This window comes from Hevea brasiliensis, chromosome 6, assembly GCF_030052815.1.
Source record: "Hevea brasiliensis isolate MT/VB/25A 57/8 chromosome 6, ASM3005281v1, whole genome shotgun sequence".
Taxonomy (NCBI): Eukaryota; Viridiplantae; Streptophyta; class Magnoliopsida; order Malpighiales; family Euphorbiaceae; genus Hevea; species Hevea brasiliensis.
In genome coordinates, this window is record NC_079498.1 from 80,866,482 (window position 1) to 80,875,782 (window position 9,301).

A 9,301-nucleotide genomic window follows, 5' to 3' on the forward strand; every position below is an offset into this window, starting at 1 on the left:
GGACTATAAAAGACCAATATGATTGGATTTATTTCTTTTATGTTTCTTTGGGATTGTAAATTAATTAATTTATTTTAATTTATTTTGGGCATGTATTATTGTGGTTGTAATAATTTTGGGTTGCAATTTCATTTATTTAAATTCTTGTAAATTCGCCTTGGTATGCCAAGGATTACTATGTAATTGGATTGCAAGAAGTTCAAGGAGGTCAAGAGCATTGGTGGGACCAGTGGGAGGAATTCAAGATCAAGTGTTGATTATGTACTCCTTCAGCAACTCTTGTAAAATGAATGAATGAAACGCACCTAGGAATGCCCTGATTCAATTCTTGGTGGCTCAGAATTGAATCCCTTAGAAAGTCCATGATCATACCATATTTACTGCTTATCCATGAATGCATGAGATGTATGGGAATGTATGCAATTATATGATATATGCATGCTAAATGGATAATGTGCAAAGTAAGACCTTAATAGTAATTAGGATGACTATAAAATCTTCCAAACAAATGATTAAGTTGGAAATGGTATAATTAAAGTAATTATAACATGGGCCCTCCATTGGGGCAATTATTTTAAGAAATTTTAAATAGTTGCATAAGATGCAATTAATTTAAGAGATTTTCTTAAGAATAATTGTTAAGCATGAGATGTTGTAAATATGTAAATGGTTTGGTGGCCAATATTGGATGTACCTGAGGACATTAAAATTATTTGCATAATTACTGGCTCAATGGGATCAACTTAACTAATGCAAGATAAGTCAATGATGGATGTACCTGAGATTTTGAGCATTAGGGGCTAGGTAAAGGATTGAACCTCACATGAGATGTGATGGGCAAGGAGTTGCTCACTTACAGTTTATTGTAATTCCAAAAATGGATGTACCTGAGGATGATCAATAGAATTATAAGAATTCAATCACCCACTAGAAATCCATCCAACTAGGATTTTCGTTTTCTACTATGGAAGTGTAGGATTTGCCAAGTTAGTGGGAGGACCAATTTGATTAAAAGACCATAATCATTTTGGTTAATTACATGATACATTTACTAATTAATCTGGTTATTTTCTATAATTAATTTTCTGATAATAATGAGCACATAACAACCACCACCATCCAATATCCTTGCAAGCATACTTGATCGTAATAGGTTTACAGGACCTAATCTGTCTGATTGGCTAAGAAATTTGAAACTTGTCCTGAACCTTGAACATATAGGATATGTGCTAGATTCAAATGTTCCTGGTCCCTTACCTCCAAAGGCCACTCAAGAGGAACATGAAACTTTCGACAAGTGGAAGGAGCATGATATGAGAGCTAAGTGTTACATGCTTGCTTCCATGAGTAATGAGTTACAGAAGCAGCATGAGAACATGCAGAGTGCGAGTGAGAACCTCCTTCACCTATAAGAGTTGTATGGTAAGCGCAGCAGGAATGCTAGGTATGAGATATCTAGGCAGCTGTTCCGCATGAGGATGTCTAAGGGACAGAATGTTGGGGATCATGTCCACAAGATGATTCGGCTGATTGAGCAGCTGGAACATCTTGATTTCAACATGGATTTCCAACTACAGACGGATTTGATCCTTCAGTGCCTTCCTGAGTCTTTTGGGAATTTTGTGACAAATTTCCATATGACTAAACAGGAATGCACCTTAGCTGGTTTACTCAATATGCTGGTTATTGCCCAAAAGAATATGCCGGGCAATAAAGGAAAAGAGGTAGCTTTGATTGCATCTTCTTCTACTGGAAAGTCCAACAAGAAGAAGGGTAATAAGAAAAAGAAACCTCAGATTCCTGGTCCTTCTAAGAAAATAGCTAAACAGAAAGGGAAGACTAAAGCTGATGGAGGCAAAGGAAAGTGTTTCCACTGCCAGAAGGATGGGCACTGGAAAAGGAACTGCCCAGAGTATCTTGCTTCTCTGAAGGACAAGAAGGATACACCTTCGGAAGGTATATCCATATCTTGTTATTTAGATTCTGATGATACTCATAGTTCATCTACAGCTTGGGTTTTAGATACTGGTGCCAGTTCTCATATTTCTAATGATATGCAGGAACTAGCAAATAGTAGCAGCTTGTATTCTCGAGATGTTAGACTCCGGATTGGCAATGGCTCAACTGTTCAAGCTTTAGCCATAGGATCTAAATCTTTTTACATATCTGGACATGTTTTGTGTTTGGATAATATTTTATATGTACCTGATGCTTTTAAGAACATCATTTCTATATCTAGTTTGACTAGAAATGGCTATGAATTTCAGTTCACAGATGATGTTTGCAATATTTATTTTGGAAATAAATATGTTGGTTCAGGTTATATGAATGATGGTCTTTATTATTTGGATAATAATGACAAACACAAAATGAATGCAAGTGATCTAAATGAATGCAATGCCATGGTGAAAACCAACTCAAGTTCAAAATATATTTGGCACTTAAGGTTATGTCATGTTGCAGAAGATAGGATTACAAAACTGGAGAAAATGGGGATTCTTTCCTCATCGGGCTCTGAGCCTACTCCAACTTGTGAATCTTGCCTTCAGGGCAAAATGACTAGATCACCCTGTATTGGACAAGGGCTAAGGGCTGAAAATATTTTGGAGCTAATACATAGTAATGTATGTGGTCCATTTAAGGAAATGGCTAGAGGCGGTTTTCATTACTTTATTACCTTTACTGGTGATAAATCAAGGTTTGGGTATTTGTATTTGATGAAATACAAACATGAATCCTTTGAAAAGTTCAAAAAATTTAAATCTGAAGTAAAAAATCAAACAGGAAAGAGTATTAAAGCTCTTCGATCAGATCGTGGAGGTGAATATTTGAGTACTGAATTTGATGAATACTTGAGAGAGCACGACATTGTTTCCCAACTGACTCCTCCAGGAACACCACAGTTGAATGGTGTATCTGAAAGGAGAAATCGTACCCTATTGGATATGGTATGTAGTATGATGAGCTATACTGATATGCCAATCTCCTTTTGGAGATTTACATTAGAATTAGCTTTGTATATTCTGAATAGGATTCCATCAAAATCAGTTTCTTCCACACCTTATGAGATATGGCATGGAAGAAAACCAAGTCTTAAGCATGTTAAGATTTGGAGTTGTCCAGCTTATATAAAAAAGATGAAAACTAATAAATTGGAAACCAGATCAGAAAAAGGTCGATTTGTTGGATATCCAAAAGATAGTTTTGGATATTATTTTATTTGCCTACATCACAAAAGGTTGTGGTGAGTAGAGATGCTACATTTCTTGAACAATAGTTTGTTTAAGAAGGAGACAAAGGAAGGCAAATAGAGTTAGAATTGGAGAATTCTGACCAACCAATAGATCAGATGGATATAGATCCATCTAGTCAACCTACACCCATTGATGAAACATCTACAGCTATTCCTCATAGAACAACCAGGGTATCTCACCCACCAGTGAGATATGGTTTCCTTTATGAAGAAGAATAAGAGTTGTCTACTCATGAAGAAGTAGATCATGGAGATGATCCACTTACCTATGAAGAAGCTATATCAGATATAGACTCTTCAAAATGGATTGATGCTACGAAATCCGAAATTGATTCCATGTATAAGAATCAAGTTTGGGATCTTGTTGACCCACCTGAAGGTATTGTACCTATAGGGAACAAATGGGTTTTCAAGAAGAAAATTAGTTCTGATGGAAAGGTAGAGACCTATAAAGCAAAGCTAGTAGCGAAAGGGTTTCGCCAAAGGCAAGGAATCGACTATGAGGAGACTTTCTCGCCTGTTGCCATGCTTAAATCAATTAGGATTCTATTAGCAATAGCTGCATATTATGATTATGAGATTTGGCAGATGGATGTCAAAACAGCTTTTCTCAATGGATACATTGAAGAAAACATTTTCATGGAACAACCTAGGGGTTTTGAATCCCAAGATGGTTCCAAGGTATGCAAGCTAAAGCGATCCATTTATGGGTTGAAGCAAGCTTCGAGGAGTTGGAACATCTGTTTTGATGAAGCCATTAAATCATTGGGTTTTATCAGAAATGAGGATGAGCCATTTGTATATAAGAAGGTTAGTGACAGTGCTATCACTTTCCTTGTCTTATATGTGGATGATATACTATTGATGGGTAATGACACAGGTATGTTGACAACTGTAAATGTATGGTTGTCAACTACATTCTTCATGAAAGACTTAGGGGAAGCAACCTATATTCTTGAGATTCGCATCTATAGAGATAGACCAAAAAGAATAATTGGTTTATCCCAAAGTCTATACTTGGAAAAGGTGTTAAAGAGGTTTAACATGCTTGATTCCAAGAGAGGATTGTTGCCAGTGAGACATGGTATCCACCTTTCTAAAGAGATGTCTCCAAAGACACCTGAAGAAAGAGATAAAATGGCCAGGATTCCATATGCTTCGCTTATTGGAAGTTTAATGTATGCAATGTTGTGTACTAAGCCGGATATCGCATATGCTGTTAGTTTGACTAGCAGGTATCAATCCAATCTAGGTTTGGAACACTGGATAGCTGTCAAGAATATCCTTAAGTACTTGAGAAGAACTAAGGACTTATTCTTGATCTATGGAGGTGGAGACTTGTAATTGGATGGTTATACTGCTTCTGATTTCCAATTAGATTTCGATGATAGAAAGTTTGCCTTTGGGTATGTGTTCATTTGTAATGGAGGTGCAGTCAGTTGGAAGAGTTCCAAACACAGCACGACTGTAGATTCCACTACAGAGGCTGAGTATATTACTGCATCAGATGCTGCAAAGGAAGCTGTTTGGATAAAGAAGTTCGTGACAGAACTTGTAGTAGTTCCTTCCATTAAGTCAGCAGTTCCACTACACTATGACAACAATGGAGCAGTCATACAGGTTAAGGAACCAAGGTCTCATCAGAAATCCAAACACATAGAAAGGCGTAACCACATTATCAGAGAAATAGTTGGACGAGGTGATGTAGCCATGCAGAAAATAGCATCAGCTGAAAATCCAGCTGATCCATTCACTAAGCCTATGTCACATACTCAATTAGACCGACATCTTGAGAAGATGGGTCTAAGATATTGTAATGAATGGCTCTAGTGCTAGTGGGAGATTGTTAGTTGTATGCCCTAGAGCATATCATTTAGTATGTATCTTGTACATGTTTTTATTAATAAAAGGCATTTCCACTTTTCCGTTTACATAATATATTTATGTGTAATAGAAAAGGTCCATTGATATTTTGTTAAAAATTCTATTCTTAAGTTGTTAAGAATATGAGTGATAGTATTTCTAGTACAAAGTATCATAAATAGGTTCACAATCGAGGATACTTCATAATAAGGACATGACTTATCCAGAAAGATTGTATTCATGTTTGTTCCCAAGTTATTTATATGAGATATAAATAAGATGGAATGGTGAGTCTCATGCCATATAACAAACATGATAGGCACTTATACATGATAAGTAGGCTGAACCAGTGACACTTATGACAAGCACATGGAGTTTACTCTTGTCAATGCATTGTCATAAATCATATCAATGCATATAATCTTTAGACCTGAGATAGCACAGTTATCTTGTATATAGGTGGTTTGAGTTTAATACTGCTTTCATACTTGTACTGTGTATGGGTATATGGGCATGTGTTGGCTCCTACTAGTTATATATGGAGGTAGGTGTTGATCAAGATGGAATCTGTTCCTCTAAGTAAATAGAAATAAAATCCTATGTTCATTTAATTGTTCTTGATGTTTCAAGTTCCTGGCCAGGACATATAGATTTATTCAGAAAGAGTTTCTGATGAGAAAATCTTTTTAATCAAGAACTGGAATTAAAAGAGAACATAATATTCATAGCAAATGGAGTTTGACATAAACCATGACTCCAGCTTGAGTTGGGATTTTGTAACAGAGAGATTCTAGTGCATGGTAATGTATGATTATAGGTTCATTTAAGGTAAACCTTATTACTAATTGGGTGGTCATGGCATGCTATGCTAGGTGTTAACCATGGTCTATGAGGTGCATAAAATGATTTAGAGAAATCATTTATGGTAAGAAAGAGTTCCGATGATATTAAGAGTTGATATCATGTCTCATTGCTAATTAGTGATGAGCCTAGTAAGTCACACACATACACAAGTTATCACCTAATTAAATATGATTTAATTAATTAATTAAAGAGTTTAATTAATTAATTAAATAGGTTTGGTTTGCATTTAGATTGCAAAGTCCCTAGCATGACTTGAAACCAAATCTAGGTTATTACATGTACAGTATAAGTTAAATTTATATTTAAAGTGTTTAAATATGAATTTAATTAATGAGAAATTAATTAATAAAGATCAAGTAATTGATTTATATTTGATATAAATTGATTAGAAGAAGAGAAATAATTATTTTGGGTTGAAAACTCAAAATTAAGACACAGGGGCATTTTGGTCATTTCACAGGGTGACATGTGGCACCATAAGATGGTGACACATGGCATTACACATAAGCTTGCCAAATGTTTTTAATCATGTAAGATGATTAAAATTAAGATTAAATATAGGTTTGACACTTGGCACAATGTGATTGGGTCAATTAAACCTAGAACCAATCAGAGGGTGACATGTGGCAAGGGTTTAATGTGTTAACCTAGCTATATAAGTGTTGTTATGAAAAGAAAACAACACAACTAGTAGCTATCCTCTTTGTGCCGCCACCCAAAGGCTCCTCTCCCTCTCTTCTTCTTCATCTCTCATCAATTCCAAGATATTAGAAAACAATCTCTTGAATTAAAAATACTAGAAATTGTTTCTAGTGTCCTATTTACATCTTTAATCTCTTAAAAGGAAAAAATTGATTTTCTAATTAATAGAAAAAGCTTTAGAAGCTGTTCAAGAGTTGCCGTAGGTGTTCTTGGTGTGGACAAGCTAGAGGGACAACATCTGGTGTCCTGAAGACGCATCCGAAAGGCACAAATACACTGCAGTGCATCAAGAGGTTAGTGTATTTGTTCTTGATCTAATCTAGGGTTCTAAAATTAATCTGATTAATTTTAAAATCTTAAATGGCAAATAAAGATCTAAAAACATATTAAAAGAGTTTTAATATGTTGTTTATCATTGAAATCAAATAGATAAAAATAAATCTTGCATGATGCATGTGACCCTAGGTGAAAATTTTTGAATTCATTGGTATAAACTTGTGTTTTTCATGCTTCCGCTCCTTCAGTTTGATGGCAATAGCCGCTTCTCCCCATGTATTACCACATCACTGTACTGAGGGAGACCAAAAGTGACTGTCTTCAGCCTACAGTCAATCATGGCGTGATGCCTGGCTAACCAATCCATGCCCAAGATGATATCATAATCTCTGAAGGGCATTTCAATGAGATTAGACAGAAAAGTATGTCCTTGGATCACCAAAGGACAATCCCTATACAGTCTATTGACCCTGACCTCTTGTCCTAGCGGACTTGTTACTAGCACCTCAAAGTCCATTTTCACACATGGAACAGCAATGCAATCAATGATGCTAGTACTCACATAGGAATGGGTAGAACCCAGATCAAATAACACAAACACATCTTGATTAAAAGTTGAGAAGGTACCAGCCACAATGTCAGATGTCTCAGCCTCTTCTCTCTGTCTCATTGCGTAGACTCTGACTGGAGCACTACCTTGCTCTTATTGATTCACTGTGCCTTGGCTGCCTGCTGGACTGCCTCTACCCTTGCCTCTACCTTTGCTAGGTGGTTGTGAACCTCTGGTGGCAAGCTTTTGAACTGACCCTTCAGTAGTAGTAGGAGGTGGCCCAACTCTACGGGCACTTATGCAGTCCTTGGCAAAGTCTCCTGTGCCTCCACAGTTATAACAGGCTCCTGTGGCCTTATAGCATACCCCACCATGGTTTCTACCACAAGTTTCACATTGGCGGGGAGGGTAGGAACTTTTGGTAGTTTGCTGACCAGATGGAGGAGGTCTCTGTCCTGAAAATCTTCCCCTACTAGACTTTTTACCACACTTGTTGTGTCCCCCAAAGCTCTTTCTCTTTCCAGTAGGACCACTGGAACTCTGATCTACTGACTTTCCCTTTTTCTCTTTTTCTGTCTTCTCTGATTTCTTGTTCTCTGGGGCCGCTTCTGACTCAATTCTTTCTAATTCCAGTGCTTGAGAAATAAGCTCAGAGAAGTTACTATGTTTGAATTCGACCACTTGTAATCTGATACTAGGCTTCAAACCGGTTTCAAACCTCTTACATCTTTCCTTGCTGGTAGCAAGGAGACTTCCTGCATAGTGGCTCAAGCGAGAAAATTCTCTTTCATATTCTACCGCTGATTTACTTCCCTGTTTCAGACTTAAGAACTCTTGTAGCTTCTTGTCCACATAGGCATCTGGGACATATTTTTGTCTGAACTCCCACAGAAAGTCATCCCAGGTTAGTACTGGGGGTTCCACCAAACTATGAGGAATGGTTTTCTACCAGTCATATGCGTGTCCCTGTAGTAGTGACACTGAATATTCAAATCTGAGCTTCTCTGTACAATGTAGTTTCTTGAACACCCTATCCATTCTCTCTAACCATTATTCTGCCTCTAGAGGATCTACTGTCCCCTTGAACTCAGTAGCCCCATATTTAATCAGCTTGTCATACTGCCTAGCTGAAGACTGTGGTTGTACCACTGGTGTCTATAGTGGGACTTGAGTATGCATGTTTTCAGCCATCTGTTGGAACATTGCAGCCATCTGCTGAGCAAAATGAGTAGGGAATTGCGATATTGAGGGGGCTGGTGCAGCTGATCCACTCACATTGTGTAGGGCTGGGGAATCCCTTTGTACCTCAGCCTCTATTGATTGATCGACTGAACGATCCCCTTCTTCCATAGTCAATTTGAGGATCTTAGACCTCCTAAACAAATAACACAAGGAGATTTCCTCCCGTTAGTGCATATTTATAACGTAATGTACTGTATGTATCAAATAATGACATTGAGCAGTTGTACTATGAAGAAAGAATATTCAAATTACAGGTAAAAATAGAATTTAAAAACTAGCTCTGATACCTCTAAAACATGTCACACCCTACCCCTCTATAAGGCATGGCATGATCCTGTAGTATACCTAATGAATTACTAAACTTTGCCTACTAATAACCCATTAAATACACTACAAGGGATTTTAAACCTTTTCTTATTTCTTTTTACAGTGGTGAGCACTTTTGACAGGTGTTAAATTTTTTTTTTTTTAACTGAAGTGAAACAAAATAACAATTCTGAGTATCAATAATTTCTGTAAAAATTTTGGCAGAGTGCCATCTATATTTTGAA